This window comes from Mustela nivalis (assembly GCF_964662115.1).
Source record: "Mustela nivalis genome assembly, chromosome: 11".
NCBI lineage: Eukaryota > Metazoa > Chordata > Mammalia > Carnivora > Mustelidae > Mustela > Mustela nivalis.
In genome coordinates, this window is record NC_139030.1 from 91,300,135 (window position 1) to 91,318,891 (window position 18,757).

Genomic DNA, 18,757 nt, shown 5'->3' on the forward strand with positions numbered 1-18,757 from the left:
TACAGAGGTGCAGCCAGATGTAAAAGAACCAAGGGTGGTAGGCCAAGGGCCCAGGGGGAGAAAGAGTTACGGAGCCCAGCGGAGAGTTGGAAGCGTAAACGAGGAGCGGTTGACCATTAGCCAGTCTAGTAACCATGCCAGAAGTGAGTGAAAGCAGGAAGAAGCAGGAGGACTAAGCACTTCAACCTGTCCCCTCTTGCATTCTGACCTCCTATTGGTAATCTTCAATAACCTTCCTTGGCCAAACCTTCATTGGCCAAACTGGGAGCCAGAAAGCAGGGGAGTGAGTATAGGTGATGCCTTTTGTAGAGGTCAGCTTCCCAGTGCACAGAGCAGGGCAGAGGAGAGCAGAGAATGGATCTGGGAGCAAATGGAGAATAATCAGCATGAAGCATGTAAGATTTTTTTTTTTTTTAACTTGATTTCCTAAATTAGGAGACAAAGACTTGATCTAAAATTTGGGTTACAAATTGTATTGATTGTCATAGTTTACATATGGCTAGTTAATAAACAATTACACTTTACTACACCAGAATGCTCTGATTTTAAAAATGTCTTGACATATTGGGACACATTGTGTTAAGTTCTCTACAAGACAGTTCCTAACAGGAGAAATTCAAATGGCCAAAAAAATTTGACAGAAGATTTGACCTCATAAATACCCAAGAAAATAAAAATTAAGAAAACAAATGTGATTCCATGTTTTTCTGATCAAATGGGAATGACAAGAACAAAGGGAGATTCTGAGACTCGCTTAGATTGTAGTCAGACAGCATTGTCTTACCTGATGGGGAGAGTAAAACTGGTATATTCTTTCTGGAAAGTGCTTGTGATTTATATCAAGAAATGTAACTAAATTCATCCCTCTGCCCTAAAAAAAAATATTTGGTGGAATTTATCTTAAGCAAGCAGGCATGGAAATACGTATGTTTACTTTACCATTATGGAAAATAGCAACTATTAGAAACAAATAAGTGCCAGTTGGGGAATGGTTTTAAATGATGGATCTTGTTACAAGAACACTGTGAGTGGCTGAAGCTGCTTTGAATGAGTGTTAACAAGGCACATTTTAATTATGTAAGTGTAAAAAGTACAGAAAATGTTTATTATTTAGAAGGAAAAAAATGAAAAAAGATAAAAGACTATAAAGAACACTGAAATGTTAACACTAATAATTCCTGAATAGGGGGGTTAGTAGTAATTTATTTTTCTTTCTCCTTTTCTGTCTGTCTGTACCTTAGCAAGAGATGTGAGAACTTATATTTCTCTTTCATGGCACATTATTATCTTTGTCTCTGACAAGTCTTTTCTTATTCCATTTACCCCTGACCCTCCCATTCCCCATAGGATTCTTTAATGACATGATGTTGATAATCTTGCATGTAACTGTATCTTGTTAAATACAAGTTGTTGTTTTGTGTGCATGTATTTATAATTTAGGTAAATGATATAATGTTGTAGACTTTTTCTGACTCTTTAAAAATCCAGCAAGTTTTAAAGATCTATTCACATTGCTGTGTTTACATTTGTTTTCTGTTTCTTACTTCAGCTTAGTGTTATAGCTAGAAATTATAGGAATACTTTAATAATCAGGAATGTATAATATGCAGTAAGTTTCCAAAAATGTTGGATTGACATTATGTAATCCTGCAACTCATCTGTAGCTTGAGGGAAAGCTTTAGATACAGGGGTCTCCAAAACTTTTTGAATAAGTGCAGTTTTCAGTTAGAAATTTGGACTTAAAAAAAAATCGAGAGTGAGAATTCTTTTGAAAACTTTATGGACAAAGTCATTAATGCTGTGCAAAAAGTTGAACATGGTCTAGAGTACTGTGCTCAAACATTTGGTCTCAGGAACATTTTCACTATGTAAAAATCTTTGGAGGCCATAAGAACTTTTGTTAATGTGAATTGTGCCTACTGATATTTACCATATTAGAAATTAAAGCTGAAAACTTTTTAAAGCATGAGAATACACAAGTGCGTTCATTATCTGTCAGAATGATGGCATTAGCACATGACACACAGCTTCTGGAAAATTCCACAGAATTTTCAATTTCAAAACAGTGTCTTCACATTTTTATGAAAATTATTTTTGCCATGTGGACCCTCTACAAAGTCTGGGGAACTCCAAAGGTCATAGCGGAGACCTCAAAGCTAGAGCATTTCATTCTCTCGCGTTGACACAACTAGCTCTACTTCCTGATCCCCAGCCCTGAAATCGTATATGCAATGGCCCAATCTCACTCAGCAGGTTTCACCTCAGGATTATGATATTGTCACCACCTTAATTATGTAATGTTCTCACTCTATTTCTTCTGCCATTGCTCTTACATATTTTTAAAAATATTTGGCAAAAAGAGTGATATAAAAGTGACAAATGTGTTTTCTTATTTGAAAATCAGGAGGCTGGGTCTGACATAGGTTATTTATTTATTTGTTTATTTATTTAAAATATCTTATTTATTTATTTGACAGACAGAGATCACAAGTAGGCAGAGAGGCAGGCAGAGAAAGAGAGGAAGGGAAGCAGGCTCCCTGCTAAGCAAAGAGCCCAATGTGGGGCTCGATCTCAGGACCCTGAGACCATGACCTGAGCCGAAGGCAGAGGCTTAACCCACTGAGCCACCCAGGTGCCCTTGACATAGCTTTTTTTAAAAAAAAATTAATTTTATTCTACTTACTGCTAGCTTAATTATATGAAGTATCTTATAAAGAGAGAAAAATGAAGTCACCTTCCTTAAAACATGAACTCTTTGCCCTTATTATTATGTTATATAGTGAATAACAGTATATGAAATTCGAGTTATTTTTGCTCTGGAGGTTACTTCTGGTTTCCTCATCAGGCTCCTCAGTGGCCCCTGTGTGTAAACGTAACAACATGCGGCGAGACAGGACTGACGGTGAGATGGCAGTCGGGCTCCCTGCTAGTATTAGGCACTGCACCCTGGCCTGGATATATGGAGAGCCTGGGGGACAGCAAGCTTTCTAAGCTGTTGATGCCAGAGCGGACAGTCCCATACCGAGTGCCTGCAGAATCCCTAGTCCCATGGGACTATTTGGTTAAATTGTAAATTGGAGTGAGGAGCCACAAAAAGAAAGGCTAGGTTTCTTCTTTTGGTTGAGCTTGACCATCTTGTTGAGTAGATGCAGGTGGGATAAAGAGAAGAAACCAAAAAGAGCCCCTAAAATGGAAGTTTTAGGGGGACTCACGTGCTGGAAAGTGAGTCAGAGCAGCATACAGGTCACCTCTGAACAAAATGGCCATTCAGAATGTGCTTTGAAGTCTTCCCCCACTGCTCCCTTCTCTTCTTGCATTGCCCTGTTTCAGCCCCCCAGTGAAGGATCCCTTAAGAGACTTGTCACATTGGGGTGCCTGGCTGGTTCAGTCCACAAAGCATGGGACTCTTGCTCTGGGGGCCATGAGTTTGAGCCCCACGCTGCACATAGAGATTACTTAAGAAGCATGTGGGTTGTTCACCATGATCCTCACAAAAGCTACCGTTTGTTGGGTCCTTGCTGTATCCCAGATTCTGAGCAAGGGGTTTTCTATGAAAGGGTTGATCTCGCCTGCAGTTTGAGAACAGCTGTGAGGTAAGTTCTACTATTTCCTGAATTTCACATATGGGAAAATTGAAACACAGAGAGTTTTAGTAATTCACCCAAGGTCATACAGCCAATAAGTAGGGCTGCTAGAGACTTAGTGTTACCCTAACAGAAGTGTTTGTATTTTTAAGGAAGACCCAGGTACAGAAGGTAATATTTTACCTTTAAAAACCCTCTTTTTTAAAGATTTTATTTGAGAGAGAGAGAGCACACAGAAGCATGGGGGAGGGGCAGAGGAAGAGGGAGAAGCAGACTCCCGGATGAGCAGGGAGCCCCAACAGGAGGGTCCCTCCCAGGACCCTGAGATCATGACCTGAGCCGAAGGCAGAGGCTTAACCATCTGAGCCACCCAGGTGCCCGCCCCCCCCCCCAAAAAAAACTCTTTTAAAGTGGTATTTTAGTTACTTTATGGATTTTTGGACAGTAAAGAAAAGTAGCTTCCCTCTGGCCATTTCAGATCAGAAAGCCTCTGAAGACCTCTGGTTTGCACTTATTAGGAAACAGTGTTGATATTACCCTGAGACACTGGTGAAGGAGAATTTTCTAAACACGTTTTGTAAAATATGTTTTAAAACTGGAAATGCAAAGATATTTACTGCACTGGGATTCAGAGAGAGTCCAGAACAATAAAGTCAAAGTGATAACTGTAGTCTTTCGGAAGAGATTATTGAATAGGTTTGAAATTTTATTTGCTTAGAATTGTCCTGATTCCATTGTATGTTTGCATGTAACGTGCATAGCTTGTGTACCAGCAAGCATTGCCTAAGAAAAAGATGGCTTTTTGAAGTGTGAACTCTTTATAACAGAAACTGCTTTGACCACGGAAGGAAGAGGAGGAACTAGTAAAACATTTTTAGCCAACACAGATGAGCAACGCATGGCACGCTTTCGCCACCTTGTGGAAGACCATATACTTGCACTTCTCTTACGAACCTGAAACAAGTTTTTTCATATACAATAGTCCCCTTTATCAGTGGGGATTCTGGTCAAGACCCCCCTGAAACTATGGATAGTACCAAACCCTATAAATACTGAGTTTTTTCCTGTACATACATACCTGTGATAAAGCTTAATTTAGAAATTAGGTACAGTTAGAGATTAACAACAATAATAAAATAGAACAGTAACAATATACTGTAAGAAAAGTTACATGAATGCAGTTTTCCTCACGATATCTTATTTTACTGTACTTACCCTTTTTCTTGCGATGACGTTAGATGAGAAGACACCTGCATGATGAGAAGAAGTAGGATGAATGACCTAGGCATCATGATGTTGTATTAGGCTACTATTGACTTTTGTCAGAAGGAGGATCACCTGCTTCCAGACCCTATTTGACATCCCCCCCCGCCCCCCCCCCGTAACTGAAATCATGAAAAGTAAAACCACAGATGGGGGGGCGGCTACAGTCTTTAATCTTTATTTAAAGGAATGAATTAGGTGAGAAGCACCTCAATGACTCAGTTAAGTGTCTGCCTTTGGCTCAGTCCTGGGATTGAGCCACAGGTCAGGCTCCCTGCTCAGTGGAGAGTCTGCTTCTCCCTCTGCCTCTGCTCTCTCCCTCTCAAATAAGTAAAGATCTTTTAAAAATAAAAAATAAATAAAAGAATTAGATGGAAGGAATAGCAATACAATTTTAACTATTAGATGTTTGTTGTTTTGTTTCCTTAGTTATTACTTGTAATTAAGGCACATTTATCATGCCCCAAAGCAGTACTATCTGTTTATATGCCTTATCCTATTCTGGTAACTTAAATAGCACCGCTTCATTTTACAAATAGTAATAGTAAAATACTCTTTCCTGCCCTCCCCCCCAATCTACACTTGTGAGGGGGATACTAGCTCAGCTGTCATTTCAGATAACACAAGTTATTCCATGTAGAATTTTATTTTATGTTCAATGAGTATGCATATTGTGATCAGTACCCAGGGTTTCAGGTTTTTTTCACTTTAATATTAATATACATTTTTAAATTTGGTAAGTGTGTATATTAGGGTTCTAGATATTATTCATAAAAGAAGCTCTAAAAAGAAGTGTCAACTGATTGACGGAACTTATAAATTTAAAGATGGCCCAAGCCACAGTTTTCTGTTAATTTTGCTTCATTTTGGTCAGACTAGAAATCTATATGGAGTTTGGGTAAAAGTATTACGTGTGCAGACATTTTCACTCGACCATGTGTTTCTGAATTTGAAACATTTCCATTTCAATCTAAAGGGATAAAATCAGATCATGCTATATCCAAGTCAAGCGAAGAAAAGGAACTTTTCTCCCTTTGTTTTGCATGCGTAAGCTTTAATACCCCTATAAACAAAGGATGATCCTGAGGCTGAGAGCTATTATATTCCAGCCAGATACCTTTTTACAGACATTTAGACATTAGAGATGAAAATAAGATGATAAAATATCATTTGCTCATAATTAAAGGGTTCCTATTTAAATGACAATGGAGAGTTCCTTTTCTAATCAGATCATGGGATAAAATTCTTTAATAAGATGATACTATTCTATGTGATTTGGTTAATAAATAAGCTACAATCTATTCTGGAGCTTTTTTTTTTTTTTTCTAAGATATTGGAATCATAGCTCATCTTTAATCTCAAGCTAGGGTTTATTCTTAGCCTTCCTCTCTCCACCTTGTCCAGGCAGCATTCCCTCAAGAAAAACCAACAGCTATTTTAATATTAGTTTAAATGTGAGTAAAAGTACTATAAGAATAATGAAATGACATATTTGAGAGTAGAAATGGGCAGGAAATGGGAACTATTTGCTGTTTTGCATGTAGAATAATCCAAAGCATCAGAAGTAGCCAAGAAAAACAATTTGGGAATGAGTAGGCGTGGGTTTGAATCCTAGATCCAACACTTGCTAGCTCAGTGATATTTGGAAAAGTATTCAACCTCCTGGAGCCTTGGTTTTCTTTTAAGTACTAAGAATACAAACACAACAGGATTGCTAAGAAGGAAGAATGACATAGCATCAGTAAAGCAGTGGGTTCATACAAAAGGAAGAGGGAGTAAGAAACACTATGAGCACCTTATCTTTCTCTTCAGTACAATAAAAGACATGGACAGACTAGCTGCGTGGGCTGCCGGCTTCGACTCAGTGAAAGTTTTGGATTAAAATGGAAATGCAGGTATACTTCTACTCAGATTAATGGAGTTAGAGGATTTCAAAGACATTAAAAAGGTTTAACAAGCAGTTTGTCTCCTTTATGTCCCTTTCATTTTATAGTACTGTCCTTGCATTTTATTTGGGATGGAACCTCTGGATGCTTTTGCTGAAATCTGATTCTTAAACTGGAAACCTAGATTCCACATACTTCATGCCTCAAGAGAATCCATGAGCTGTTGCGGTTCATTGTATCTCCCAACAACTCTGTAAATTCTTCTCATTCTCTCATCTCCACTGTAGGCCCTTTTCCAGGTCATCTTTGTCTTTGGCCTGAGATATTTAAAGTCTCCTAACAGGCTCTCTGTGCTTTTATTACTGCTTCCTTTAATCTGCGTGTCCATAGAGCAGCCAAGGTTTGTGGACGTCCTTTCCTCCCTCCCCAGAGTTCTTGTCTTTGCATATCCTTACCCCTTATTCTGATCTACAAGGCACTACAGGATTGATCCCTTGCTTACTTCTAGGACCCTGTCCCAGGCCACGGGCTCCCCTATTTTTCACTGGCCTTGGTTCAGATCCTTGCACCTGCTGGTCACCCCCTGCCTCAGGACCTTTGCCCTGCACACATTTCCATTCCTTTCTGCATCATTAGCTCTGTTACATTCTTTGTATCACTTTTTCAGCAAGGCCTCTGGTCCACCCCTCCCCAATCTAAAATAGTCTTTCCTTCCTTACTCCCACTTTGTCTGTCTTAGGAAAAATACCAGTTTATGTACCAGAGACTATTACAGACTTAGAGTTAATCAATTAATATGACAAATATCTCTAATCTCACGTATCTTACATTCTAGTACAGGAAATAGAATACATCAGTGTATAGTATGATAGCAGGTGGCAAGTGCTTGGAGAAAAATAAAGTAGGGAATGAGATGAAAATTTGGGGAGTAAAGTTAAATTTTAAGTAGTATGGTAAGAAGAGGTTTCCCTGAGATGGTGACTTTGTGTATATCCTAAAGAAAGCAGGGGGATGAGTCATACAGGTAACAAGGGGGAAGATTATTTCAGATAAGAGGAGGCATAGAAAATGCAAAGGCCCTGAGGTAGAAGTGTTGCCTGGCACTTTGAGGAATAGCAAGAGGCCCGTGAGTTTGGAATGGGTTCAGCTTTTATCACAACACTTTCTACAATATGAGAATTAATTAATCCTTTTCCCCCCTACTATCTTTCTCATTGACCTTTATGAAGGAAGGGCAGCTTCTGTTTTAATCTCTGATGTATCCACCGTCCAAACTACTCAACACAATGCCTAACACACAGTAGACAGTCTACAAAATTGTTTGATGAATCAGTGTTTTCTTAGCCCCTTGATGTTGAGAGCAAATGACTCCACTAGGACATGGGTTGTAGGGGGGCTGCTCTGGGATTCGTGTATTCCTGTGGGAAGATGTTAGAGGAGATGCTGGCTGACTGTGCAGTCTTACCAGAAGCTTACCACCCAGGGACAGGTCCTTACTGAAACAATACAGATAAAGAGCGTGGCTGGAGGCCATCGAGTAATAACAAAGGAAATCGCATTATCCTGACAATTATTCCTTACAGGAATTACAGGTATAGTGATGATGAATGCCTTCGTACCTCAAACCTGTTTTGTCTGTAGGATGAGAATAGACACTTGGTCAGTGCACTTTCCCTCCCTCCTGGGCTAGAGAGATGCTGAAACTTCTTTGTCCTTTGGCTCTCCATTTCTAGGTCCCACTCTCTGAACACACCTTTGCCACATTGGGTTAACACCTGAGTGGGCAGTGTGTGTCTTTACCCCAGTTATTTTCTTGTTACTGTGGATACATGCTCAGCATCATGATTTAATTTGCAGAGAAGCTGGTCTTTTTTACTGGATTGTTTTTGAACTTAACACGAAAATCTAAAAAAAAAAAAAAAAAATGCGTGGCAGCAATATTTTAACATAAGGCCAGCAAAGGTATCCTTTGGGAAGAAAAAAAAAATCTAGCAATTAGGCTGATGATGCTCCTGAGGAATGACCCAGGGCTTACCTGACAGGTTCTCAGATCCAGAAATTGGATTAAATCCAGAGTTTGGGGGCGCCTGGGTGGCTCAGTGGGTTAAGCCGCTGCCTTCGGCTCAGGTCATGATCTCAGTGTCCTGGGATCGAGTCCCGCATCGGGCTCTCTGCTCGGCAGGGAGCCTGCTTCCCTCTCTCTCTCTCTCTCTCTGCCTGCCTCTCCATCTACTTGTGATTTCTCTCTGTCAAATAAATAAATAAAAAATCTTAAAAAAAAAAAAATCCAGAGTTTGGTGATAAGTTGGCATGACTGGGGTGACAGCCGCAAGGAGCCTTCTTTCTGCTGCCATGTCAGTTTTGAGTCAATACGGGGAGACCCTCCTAATTGTATGTTCAGGATTAGAAACCTAAATATTGATGTTTTTCTTCTCGAACTTCCCAATGCCATCCCTCTCTGCTGCCGTGTGTGTCCTCAGTCTTGCAAGCTATTTTATTCACTTATACGTGGAATCTTTTTTTTTTTTTTAAGATTTTTTTTATTTATTTGACAGAGAGAGATCACAAGTAGGCAGAGAGGCAGGCAGAGACAGAGGGGAGAAGCAGGCTCCCCGCTGAGCAGAGAGCCCTATGCGGGGCTCGATCCCAGGACACTGAGATCATGACCTGAGCCGAAGGCAGCGGCTCAATCCACTGAGCCACCCAGGCGCCCCTATACGTGGAATCTTGAAAAGAAAAAAAATGCTGGGGCGACTGGGAGGCTCAGTCAGGGAAGCATCCAACCCATGACATTCCTCTGCTTCTCCCTGAAGATTTTTTTTTTTTTTAAGATTTTATTTATTTGACAGGAGGAGTGAAAGAGGGAGCCCAATATAGGGCTGGATCCCAGGACCCTGGGATCGTGACCTGAGCCAAAGGCAGACACCTAACGGCTGAGCCACCCAGGTGCCCTGGCCCTAAAGATTTAACTGGTTTCAGCTCTTCGGTTCTCAGTTGTAGCTATCATCTGTAGCGCTCCTAAAACCTGTGTGCTCAGCCCTCCCCCTTCTTTCTGGAACTCCGGGCCTATATTTTCAGTTAGTTATGTTTTCACAGTTTCACCAGTGTCTTATTTTCAGGTTCTTCAATCCCAAGCTGTCCCAGCAAACTTACCCTTTCCCTTTTGATCTTTCTCTTGCAATTTTGATTTTCACTTGAAAGTATCATTCGCAAACATAAAATATATATATATATATATATATATATATATATATATATGAAAATAACAACGACAACAACAACAAAAAAAAGATCACAGAGTCATTCTTCTCCTTCCTGTACATTCAGCATCCGAAACCCTGAACACTGAACACGAGTCATGCGTCAGGACTTGGAGAGGAGGCTCTGGGGATAAAATTGTGAGCAAAACCACCTGCTTCCTGACCTCACGACGTTTATCCTCGAAGCATCTTCTGGACAGACAAAATAATCCCTAGCGAGACATTTTTGCCCTGGCTCATCTGCGCATTTGCATCTCCTCCCTCTGTTCTTCTTTATACCCACTTCCTGTTGCAGAACTCTCACCATATCCTGATCGTGTGGCTTTCCTGTCCCTGTTTGGAAAACCACCTGCACTTCTCACTGCTTGCTGAGCACTGTTTGGAAGACGTTCACTAATCAACTCCAGTATCCCTCTTTCTTTAAAGGCTTCCCTAATTTTCCCTGCTCCCCTCTTCAGGGGCTTTTCCCCCTTCTGTTTTGGACTTACACCTTTTCTTTCTTGTAGTACCGACACCCATGAACACCCGGTTCCCAGGTTTCAGTTTTCCTTTTTTTTTTTCAAATGAAGCTGGAGGTAAAAACACTTTTGAAATACTCCAACGTTAGGGTCCTTGGAGACGTTTATGTTTTCTCCAAGTCTTTTTGCATTTGCATTTCTATTGTGTTTCTTTTAGTAGACCACCTTTATTGATTTTTCCACCTTATTTATTTTTCCAAAGCAATTAAGTTGATTGTGTTTTTCCCCCCTAAACTCAGTGGTTTTAGTATAGTCACAGAGTTGTACAATTGTTGCTGTGATCAATTTTAGAACATATTCATTATTCCAAGAAGAATCCCACATCTAGTTGCAGTCACTCCCTGTTTGTCTCTAAACACTTAGCCCTAGGTAACCACAGCTCTACTTCCTATGTCTGTGGATTTACCTGTTTTGGACATTTCAGATAAATGGAATCATATATCATGTGACCTTTGTGTCTGGCTTTTTCACTTAATAATGTTTTCAAAGGTCACTCATATTGAAACATGTATCTGTACGGCATGCATTTTTGTGGCTAAACAGTATTCCCTTGTATTGATATACCATATTTTATTTATCCATTTATCAGTTGGATTGTTTCTACTTTTGACAATTATGAATACTATTGCTATGAGCATATCTGTATGAGTTTTTGTGATTAATTTAGTTTTAATAGAAATAACTCCTGACTTGTGTTCAGATCTGCAACTTACTGTCTGTATGACTCAGGACAAGTTTCCTGCCTTCTTTGGGTCTCAGTTTTCTCACATCTAAAAGGAGGATAATAATCATGTGTACCCCAAGTTCTTGTTAAGTGGATTAATTTACGTAGTGTATGGAGCAGTACCCGGTACATAGCAACTGCTCTGTAAATACTACTACTAATACATTTATGTAATAATTATTAAATTATTTAATTCTAGTATCAGGTGTACCTGGTAGAACAGGACTGGGAACAAACATAACTGATTCCTGATAAACTTAATTTGTGTGATCCCTACTACCTGGGATCAGTGTGCAATGCATATTAGTCACTACTTTACAGAGATAAGTTAACCCAGTGGGTCACTTAAAGGAGGACCAGTTGAGAAAGCTTCTACCATAGTGAGGTTGCCTACAAAGACAAAGTTCAAAATTAGGACTTAGATGAAATTGTAGGCGAATCCTTGCATTGCTTCTTTGTATACTTTATTATTTATTTTGTTTCTTCATTTAAAAAGGAAGGAAACATGCATTCAGGAGGGAACTGTATCTAGAAGCATCTAAGTTTCCTCATGCTAAATAAGATCACCAATACCAGCTCTGTCTATTTTGTAAGATTATTGTGAGGTTCAGTCGAAGATGTGTTGTGAAATCTGTCAGTGAACTGAAAAGTACTTTTTTAACTTTATTGAGGAATAGTTAGCAAATGTAATTGTATATATGTAAAGTATGCCACCTAGTGATTTGATATACATATGTACTATAGAATGATTACCAAGGTCAAAATATTTAACACGTCCATCACCTCACGTAGTTAACATAGATAACTTTGTGTGGTGTGTGGTGAGAATGCTTAGGGTCTACTCTCAGCCCTGTTCAGGTCTACAGTATCATATTATTAACTACATGGATGAATCTGGAGTATATTATGCTAAGTGAAATAAGCCAGAAAGAGAAGGAAAAATACTGTATGGTATATCACGTATACATGGAATCTTAAAAAGAAAAAAAAAAAAAAAAAAAAAAGCTGAGGCGACTAGGAGGCTCAATCAGTTAAATGTCCAACTCTTTGATTTCAGCCCAGGTTGTGAACTCTGGTTTGTGGGGTTGAGCCCTGTGTCTGGCTCTGTGCCAGGTGTGGAGCCTGCTTAAAATAATCTCTCACCCTCTCCCTCTGCCCTCCACCCCTGGCATACACTCCCTCCCTAAAAAGAATTTAAAATGCTGATTTCATAGAAACAGAGACCAGAATGGTGGTTCCCAGGAGCTGGGGGAAGGAGGGAAGTATAGTGATGTTAGGTCCAAGGGCACAGATTATCAATTATAAGAAGGATAACTTCCGAGGATCTAATGTACAGCATGGGGACTGTAATTAATAATAAGATACTACATATGTGAACTGAAAATTATTATTTGAATTGTTCTTTGGGCATTTGATGTATAAGTGAGGTTTTGGTCATGAAAGCAGAAGCCATCCCCAGTATTTACTACAGAAAGGAGGTTTAATGTTGGGAGTCTGGAAGGGCAGAACATCAGTGGAGTTGGACCAGTAGTCTCTCTGAGCTGCCTACAGCAGCTAACGTGGGCATTTCTTGGGAAGTGACCCAAAAGCCTTGGGCAAAAACCTCATGAGCTCTCTGACTAGACCATACCTGTAGCAGTTGCCACCTGAGAATAATACCCTTTTTTCTCTCCCGTCTTCCCGCTGGAACACAGGCTTCTTGCATGCACTGAAGGACTCCAACTCGGTCCTCGCTGGCCAGAGAATCTGGAAATGTAGTTAGTAGATTTTACACCCCTGTAAGCTCAGAAGCCAGGAATGATACAGAATGTCAATGATGTCATTTCCAACAGTGATTGGTAGTTTGAATTTGAAAATACTTCCACCGGGACCTTGTGCTTCATTATTGTGCAGGTTTCCTATTTTTCTTGTAATGTGTGGGTAGGTCAGAGTGCTAAAATGATGAGTGGGGAGCAAAGCTGTGCCTTTTAAAAACTACACGATTGTTTGAAAATTCCATTTGAGTGGCTTCCCTCCAAGATAATAGCTGAAAAGATCAGCATTTTTGGCTTAAGTGAAATGGAATCTTGCCCAGTTTAGTGCCCACATAAAATTAAAAGAGATGTCACATAATTCTGAGGTGTCCTGACATGAAACATTTTGAATGAGGCAAAGAAAAAAAAAAAGTAGAAGGCTCATTTACCAAAGCAAAGGGTGATCAGCTTGTAGTTGAGAATTTTATGTATATTTTGTAATTTAAGAGTCTCTTTCAAGAAGGTTTAAAGTGATTAATAACACGTTAAATATCCTGTATATAAAACTGTATCTATTCATCTGTCTCTGTGTATTGGATAGATTTTTTTTTCCCTCCTCCTTTTTTCTTCTTCCTAGGATGGGCCAGGAAAAGGTCCAAAAGACCATTCGGTAGTGCTTGTCAAGGCAGAAGAAGAGATTTTTAAAATATAAATCTATCCCAGGACTAATACGTATCTTGGCAATGTCAGAACTCAAAGTGCCCTGTGGGTCTTTTGACCTAAAAAGCCCAAGTTCATTTCAAGAGGAACTCGGAGAAACTGAATGACTAAGTCAGGGTGAGGCTGAGAGAAAGATCAGGAGGCCTGGGTGGATTGTAAAACAGAACAGAATTACAGATGCGAAACCCTGCAATGTGTTGTCCTGAAGAGTCACCTTTAGACAGTGAAGGAGGTCACTAAACACCAACATTACATAAGTTTTTGAAATATTTCCTGACAGATTTTTAAAATACGTTGCAGTTTTATTAACAGCTGTTTTCACAATAAAACTTTGAAAAAGAACATTGATTTTTGTATGTTCAAAACATCTTATATCCATTGATTGCCTGAAAATTTGAAATAATATAAGCAAAATAAGTGTATTCATGTTCCTGAAATAAATGTGTCCATTTCTGAGTCATAGCTGTCTCTAGTAGAAGGGAACATCATGTATATTTCGTCATGCATCTTGATTACTCCAACCTGGTAGTCCCACCAGCAAGAGGCCAGCAGGCATAGCCCTCATCCTCCCAAGACTCTAGCTGAGAAGTTAGCTTTTCCTAACCCTTTGTGTCCAAAGGTCCTCCATACAGCCCTCTGAAGGAAAGTGTTATGTTATGTTGAGTATACAAAGAGTTAGAAAAGGAAAGACCAGTTCCTTGTTGTCTTTCAGATTTATTGATGAGTTAAAATAAGGACTCTTTTGGGCACCTGGGTGGCTCAGTGGGTTAAGCCGCTGCCTTCGGCTCAGGTCATGATCTCAGGATCCTGGGATGGAGTCCCATATCGGGCTCTCTGCTCAGCAGGCAGCCTGCTTCCTCCTCTCTCTCTCTGCCTGCCTCTCTGCCTACTTGTGATCTCTCTCTCTCTCTGTCAAATAAATAAATAAAATCTTTTCAAAAAAATAAAATAAGGACTATTTTTACACTATAGGAATGTCACACAGTACTTGACAAATCCATAATTGTAGATGAACGGACAAAGTAGAAATTTCTCAAGCTCACTCCAACTCTGCCTGAATCTTAACTGTATTCAAATATTGGGTCCACTACTTTTTTATGCAGGTAACGTAGGTTGTAAACAGGCAGACCAAGTACCTGCATAGGAACGTGAGAAAAGACAGGTCCTCCAAACATTAAACAGAATTAAATATTTGTAGTCATAGTCAGTTTACTGTGCATCGGATACTAAGCTGTAAGCCCCTGGTGTGCAGATTAACTCTTTTAACCTCCACAGTAGTCCTATGAGGGATGGACTACTGGCACTCTCAGGAAACAAAGGCATCCAGAGGCTTACTATTGTCCAAGTCACAGAATGAGTAAGTGGTAGAGCAGGAATTTAGACTCAAGCTGTCTGCATCCAAATCCAGATTCTATCTCACCTTCCAAATGAAAGAATTGGGTACTTAGGAGCAAGAGTGAGGCAGGGGGTGAGGGGAGGGTGGGGGAGTAGGGGGTGGGGGACTCAGGGGGATCATCTTGAAAATATAAGATCCTGATTGGACTAACAATTATAGCCTACAATTATTTTAATTTCCAGCTTCTCGTGGATTTGCACTGGGAACTCTCCTCTATTTTGAGAAACCAGAATTTTTAATTTGATCTTGGACCACTTTTAATGCTGTGAGGCCCTGGGCAAGTCTCTGAGCCTCGGTTTCTTGTTGTAGATAAGATATGACAGGGGTGTCCTATGTGGCATTCGGAAGGACACATTTAAAGTATTTGCATCATACTTTAGTAGAGTAGCACATTATCAATGCTGGACAAATGACACCAATCCTAGCTGCTATTTAATGAGTAGTTTTACATCAAAAACTAATGATGTGCTGTATTGTGACTAACATAACATAATAAAACCATTAAATAAATAAATAAATAAATCTTAAAAAAGACAAGTTGAACGGTCCCTTCACATCTTTTTTAAATATGCATATTTGTACATAGTCATATGAATACTAGATATGTATTGTGCATCTTGCCATTCTTATTTAAATTATGGCACCAGTTTTTCACTTTACTCTTCTGCTTTTTATTAATACCATTTTTATTGCTACAGAACGTTCTGTTGAATGGATTTACCAGTATATAGAAGCATTCTTTACTTGTTGAGCATTTAGGTTGTTTACAGTTTTAAAATGCATGTAAGTAACACTGTAGTGAACATCTTTATGAATGTGTATTTTTGATGCTTTAAAGTATTTCTTTAGCATAAGAAGTGAAATTGTTAGCTTAAAGAGTACTAATTAGCATTTTAAGGCCCTCAATAACCTTTCGTTAAACTGCTTTACAAGAGGGTTTGTGCCATTTCCATTGCCACCTATAATGTATTCAAGCAATGCTTTCTATTTAAAAAAAAATGCATATATCCAAAAACAATTAATGACGAGTAGTTGCGAGGAGGCAGGTGATACTCTTATATTATCTCAAGAGACCATAGGGAGGGACAGTAGCTACCAAAAAGCAAATTTACACATGTTTGAATGCCTCTAATAGGAATCAAATGCTCCTTTCGTTTTCCTGTTTTTTTTATTGGCCAGGCTTATTTCAAGACTTCTGAGTAGCACAAAAGTATTTAACCTAGTACTCTTCTTAAAAAAAAAAAAAAAAAAATCCCTATATCTCTGAACCTTAAGAAAAGAGAAGACAATGCTATCAGCTCTTTAGCATTAAAGAATAGAAACTTTGTGCTGGGAATTGCAAGTGGGTAATTTAATTCTTTTGGAATGTTTGTGTCTGTTTTTTTTTTTTTTTTTAGTTTCAAAAGGAATCTGTGGTTTAAGAATGAATATGTAGAAGTTTTGTTTGAGTGATTTTCATTTACAATGAGATAAACATTTGATGAAAAGAAATGTGATTTTCTGAAACACAGCTGACGCACTTTATTCCCCACAGGTAGGTAATGATTAACGTAACAAAGGACAGTAATTTTTTTTAAGTTTCACATAAAATTGAAGTATCTAAAACTTGTTTCTTCTTGAAGTACCAGAAAATCTATTTACTGTAATGAAAACAGTGTTCTGTCTCCTTCCCCAGCACCATTCTTAGAGCTTTGACATTTGAATTCACAAGTTAGCTTTTATTTTTAACAGTTATTGAAAATAGACATTTTAAAATGCCAACAACTCAGAAGCAATTCCCCTTTTCCTAACAGTTGGCTAGTGGCCATATAGTCACATGGTTTTTGCCTTCCTCTGACCTAGTGTGGTTTGAAAACGTTGTATATTGGGCAAAAGGAATTCTGTAATTTTAAATGGGTGAGGCCACTAAGTGAGCTGATCTACGATATGCATGTATATAGGTGTATATTTGTGTGGGTGCGTGAACATAGGTACCGTCATTAGAGAAGCTGATTTGTTGCTTAGCATCTGAAGGAAGATGTAAAAGCAAAAAGCTTACCCTGTGAGCTTGTTGAGAATTCAGATGTAAATTATTTCACCTGACAGAAGTTCATAAAAATATAGATGGTATAGAGCAAAAAATCAGTCAAGAAAAAAATTGAATTAAATTAAGCTCCAGGGGTAGCACATTCCATTGCATTAGGATTGACAAGGGGGTTTTCCTGTGGTTTAATAAAGTGCTCTCCAGGTGTCTGTGACCTCCAGGATGTTCTTGCACAATGACTGCAGAGCAGGCACGGGAGTGTGGCAGTCCTTCATATTTGCATTAATGCCGAGACTCTTAGGAGTTAATGAGAGGGAAATGTTAGACAGAATTTCAAGGTCATTCTCATATGTTTATGGCAGTATTTATGTACAAGGTTATTTATTTAGCATGGGATTATATCTTAACAACCACAAGAGTACAGATGACCCTGATTGATTTTTTTTCACTTTTCAGGTTTCCATTAGCCTTTCTTTTTATTTGTATCACATCGGCAGCTCCATGAATACAGCATCTTTTCCTCCCACCGTTTTATTTTCTTTTACATTGGAAGTAAATGGGAACACATTTTTTTTTCCCCTTTTTGAGTTTCCATTAGGTGACAAACCTTGGATAATGAGGATATAAATGAACAAATACTATAATTGTCCTTAAAGAATTTTCCGATATACGGATGTATGAATATGTCTCATGTTGGAGAGTTTCATTCCATTAAATATATAACTGGCTGAGTTTTCTCAGACTTCAACATATAGTGAGGTATTCATTTGGTTTATTCTCTTTTAATTTTCTGATGGAATAAATCACATCAATCAATTTCCTAATAGTGAAAAATTCCTACATTCCCAGGAAAATCTCACTTAGTCATGATGCCTGATTTTATTAATACACCACTGCGTTCAAGTTGCTGATGGAGCAGGTATTCAGAAATTTTCATTAGTGGCCATAAGTGAAATGAATCTACAGCTTCCCTTTCTGCAGTATTCTAAAATTAAATTTAGGTGACAAAGTTTGTAAACTTAAGTATGGACCTGCTTTCAGGATGTTTCTGTGTTGTAGGATGGAATTCGTCTAGATCCAGGATCTTTTTTTCATGCTAAATTAAGCCTTTTTAGACTCTAATGATATCTTCTGACGAACCCTAAGATCTCATTGAAATACAGTTTTTCATGCTTTGGATTGACAAACATTGACCCCAAATTTGAAATCATTGAGACCTTTTATTTATTGGAGAACAGTTTGGCTTTATTCTGTAAGTTGACTATTTCCATGAATTGGGCTCATCAGTCCCCAAGAGGAACTGGCATAAAACCAAAGAGGAACCCTGACTTATGTGCACTAGCAGACCTGGAAAAGAATGTTATGGCAGCACTGTTGGTGATAGCAAGAACTGGAAACAATCCAAATACTCATTAATTGGGTGAATGAAGAGGTAAATTGTAGTTCATTAAATTTTATTATATAAAAATGAAAATGAATTAATGCACAGAAAATTTATGCATCCATCTTAGGAACATTAGGTTGAGTCCTAAAGCAAGTACCAGAAGATTCCGTTTTTTCAAAAGTTCCCAAGACAAACAAAATTAAACAATACTAGGTAAACCTAAGTAATAAATCTGTAAGTAAAATAAAAGCACAGAATTCAGAATG

At 38.7% G+C, this 18,757-nt stretch overlaps 1 long non-coding RNA gene across 1 annotated transcript in view; it reads left to right on the top strand.

Moving 5' to 3' along the window:
* Nucleotides 1–298: 298 nt before the first annotated feature.
* Nucleotides 299–18,757, top strand: part of LOC309844360 — a 32,110-nt gene continuing 13,651 nt past the window's right edge. Inside the window, exons 1-2 of the long non-coding RNA XR_014300635.1 lie at nucleotides 299–391; nucleotides 16,482–16,618. This is a non-coding gene — a long non-coding RNA (uncharacterized lncRNA). The remainder of the gene's footprint in view (nucleotides 392–16,481; nucleotides 16,619–18,757) is intronic.